The sequence below is a fragment of the Euprymna scolopes genome, chromosome 14, assembly GCF_053919585.1.
Source record: "Euprymna scolopes isolate OS-2025 chromosome 14, ASM5391958v1, whole genome shotgun sequence".
Lineage (NCBI taxonomy): Eukaryota > Metazoa > Mollusca > Cephalopoda > Sepiida > Sepiolidae > Euprymna > Euprymna scolopes.
Genome location: NC_136495.1, coordinates 52565693 through 52569832, shown reverse-complemented (window position 1 = coordinate 52569832; position 4140 = coordinate 52565693). Strand labels below are relative to the sequence as shown.

The 4140-nt window shown below is 31.7% G+C and overlaps 1 pseudogene; it reads right to left on the bottom strand.

Annotated features, from left to right (window-relative positions):
* Window positions 1–327: 327 nt before the first annotated feature.
* Window positions 328–444, bottom strand: LOC145293593 (5S ribosomal RNA; annotated as a pseudogene).
* Window positions 445–4140: the final 3696 nt, after the last annotated feature.

Here is a 4140-nt window from a genome sequence, read left to right as displayed (position 1 = left end):
AAAGTAAAAGATATCGAAGGAGAAGAATGGTAAGTAGTAAGCAATTTCAAATAAGCAGTACATATGTTCGGCTACAATGACCTAAGTAGAACGAGTATAGACATAAATACAGCATTGGAGCCATATTTATATATATAAATATATAGGCTCCTTCAGTCTTTGACAGACTATGGATACCCACGTAGGAGTGCCTGCGCATGAAATTTTTGTGGCAGGATGTACGCAATCTCCAGCCACACATCTCCTGAGTCAACATTGTTAAATACCAGTGGCAAGTGAAGTGTATGTACAGGACGACTGGAAGCAAATGCTGAGATAAGCGGAGAGCACATACAGCACCTAGAATTCCCAAATGGTCACCCATCTGGTACTAACCAGGCTCAACGTTGCTTAACTTTGGTGATCTGACGAGAATCAGTGTGTCAATGCGATCATGCCGTATGCATACACACACACCAAAGACACAATGTAAAAAGATAAAAATTTAATTTAAAAAAATGATGTCGCTTTTGGGTCGTACGTGAAATTAAAATATACCTATATGGCAAATAAATAGATAAATAAAATATACCTTTTTAGTCTTCTGGCTAGGATCCAAGGGTAGTATCTTTTCTAAAGGTCCCGCTAGTATTCAGGAAATATATTTTTAGACGTTTAATCAGTAAGTTGCACTACACACCATTAGCCGTAAATATGAATACACCGCTGCAATAGAGATCCATACACCATCCGTTACCAACAATTAAATTATTGTAAACAATACTTCGTTACCATTAAGACTCATATTAATATACAGTCTATCCCATTGACATGATTCTTTCTTCAAAAAGAATGTTTTAGTGGATTCACCGGTGGATCCTACTGGTGTTCTTTGAACTTCATTCTTCAATTTGTTTCCATTTTGTGATGATTTGAGTATATTTTTAATGGCCTTTCCAACGGTAAAAGGTTAATCTGCATCAATGAAACTATGGTACATCTCTGGAATTAAGTAAATAATCTATTTCATCTTTCACATTTGCAATAGAGCACTTTATTGATTTATTGAACACATTCTGATGCAAAAATTTATCTATATATATATATATATATATATATATATATTTTGTGTACAGAAAGTTGTTAGTTGAGACGTCTCTACGAATATTGGCTGAAGAGAGCTTGATAAGGATACCTTAAACGGCCTTATTATCGGGCTTGAAACCGACGGTACCAATGATCTGTCTCAACTAACAACTTTCTGCACACAAAATATAAATACGCTCTTACAATTTGGATTTTCCTTTTAATTGAGCACTCTGCTGGAATTCTTTTTCAAAAAAAAACTAATCATATATATATATATATATATATATATATATGTATAAGTGAAATTGTCTGTGTGTCTGTGTGTATACATTTCTCTACCAAACTACTCTGTCAATTTTCAGTCTACAGACTCGAGATTTAACAAAAGGGGTATTGAGATTTCGGAAAATCTTTTTTATCGGTTTCGGATAGAAATTTGGCTGTCAAGTGGTCAAAGTTCAACGATTTGAGCTTTGAAAACTCTACCAAACTCCTCCATCAATTTTGGATCTAAACACTTAAAATTTTAGATATAGATTACCTGGACATGAGTCAAAATTTTTAATATATATATATATACATATGCACAACAAGTTATGAACAGTACATAGGACCCGAGCAAATGTCGGGCTGAACTGCTAGTATATATATATATATATATATATATAAGCAGTAATACTACACTTTTAAACAATTTTTTACAACTTATCAAGGTCCAAAGGCCACTCGAGGATAAGGGTTAATGCATATAAGGTGATAGTTTAGTAATCGTTAATGGTATAGATTGGGTAGAATTTGGATTATTTAAGGGAACGGATCACCAAGAACTTGTTTACATTGAACTTGAAGGTTACCATATTGTAATCGCTGGGAAGCAGTCCAATGGAAAAGTGTTCTACATGTGGGTAGTTCTAAGAAAGAAGCTTCATTCATGGAATCTGTGTTTAGAATTGGGCACAGATAAAGAGTGGGGAAAATTGTCGCTAGTCGAGTGTTTTTGTGAAAGTTTTGCAAGGGAGAACCATGTATTAGAGCTCAGACGAGCACTTGCCATGAAAATAACGATAAAGCAGAGAGAGACTCACAATGTCTCTTCTGTGAGAAAGAGGTTGCCGGTAAGACAAAAGGACATCACTTACTAGGTTTTGAAGCTGGTTTTGAGCTCTATCAAGGCAAGATAGGGTGTGCCGAGCAACTTCAACCCAGGTGTGGCAAGGGTATTTCATTTTAGGACGTACTTAGCTCTTATACATGTAGAGAATTGCATCAGCAGTGTGATACCTACGGGAGTAGTAGAATGATCCAATCATATTTCTAACGATCTTGGCAACACTTAAAACAATTTTAGGTTTAATGTTCAAATTTATACTAGAATTATCCAAATGGTGCAACGGATAAAGGTGTTGTGTCTCAATCTATTCTAAATGAATTCTTCTGGCGGTTGAAGGTTCAGGCAGCAGTAAGTAAGAATGATTTTTGTTTTAAATTACTTAACACTTGTGTCTACTCATGGCTGATGGAGTGAGAAAATTTTACCCTTGTGGATTAAATAAAGGGTTTAGTTCGAAATTTTAAAAAGGTTTCCGAGTTCAACATAAAGATTCTCAAGTTTGTAAAAATGTACCTGAAGAAAGTCGGAGGTTATATTAGGCAATAAGTTATAAAAAAACAAAACAAATAACAACCAAGATGAGAATAGTTGTGCGAATAATCTAAATAATTCAAACTAGTGTGTATTATTGGGATTATTTGGACTATCATTCTCATCTTGGATGTTAGTCTCATAACGTTTTAGCCAATGTAACCTCCGACTTTCTTCAGACGCAGCTTATCAACTATAAGAATCTTTATGTCAAATTGGAAATCTTTACAGATTTTATAAAATCCATGGGAATAGATTGTTCTTGGTTTGTCAGCTACAACTAGTTAGAAGAGTTATGTAATTCTTAATTATATCCTTTGTATCAGTGTATTGATAATTGAATCTTCAACCTCCAGAAGACTGTCAACATCTTAACATTTTATGCAGTAGTCTATATAATCGAAATTATCAATCCTTACCCCAAACACAAAACATTAATAGTTTTTTTGATTAACAATATTAGTAATTTTCATTCAATATTTGTACTGATACTGTAGAAATAATAATTTCATATTCATGGTGTACCTACGAATTCAGGAGAGATTGAAAAACATCTCACGAATCCCCAAGGTCAAATAGATACTTTGTACAACTGAACAGGATGGCATTTTATTCAACTTTGGTGAATCCTTATAAACAAACATTTCCTGATACTTGCGTTTGACCTTTTATCTTGTCTAATAATTCTTCTGTTTTCTCTCGCGTGCTTTACCAACGTCTTAAGAATTGCTTTCACTCCCTCTCCCCGACGCCCATTTTATGTTTTGTTCTTTTTTGTTGCAATTTTAGAAAACAATTTTCATTTTAGATTATAATATTTTTCAATGAAAATATTTCTGCTAATTTTTACAAAAAAAAAGGGGGGGAGGGGTCAACCATTTTTAGCCATGATTTATTGTTTCAACCCACATTATCAAATGACTGACATGACGAAAATATCGAATCATAATGAAACAGTTTTTCGTCAAGAAGATGTTTATTTGTTATTTTATAGCAAAATAATGAAGGAGACTTTTTAAATTAAATTTATTTAAAAACATTTTTCAATAATATTTGTTTTAAAAGAACAGTTTTAATTAAATTTATTTAAAAACAATTTAAATAAACATTTTTTACATCGTTCTAATTCATTTAAAATCAAATTTGTTTTTTAGCTGTTTTAATTAAATTAAATTTAACGAAAATTAATTTACTTAATGACACTTTTTAATCATTTTTAATAATCATTTTTTTAAATGTTTTAATTAAATTAATTTATTAGAGAACATTTTCAATCAAATTTATTAAGCAAATATACTTAAAGATCTTTAATCAAATTTATTTAGAAAAAAAATTAAATTTGTTTAAGTGAATTAAGCAGACATTTTAATTAAATTTATTTGAGAAATGTTTTAATCTATTTTTATACCTAGGCGAGTTGACACAAAATA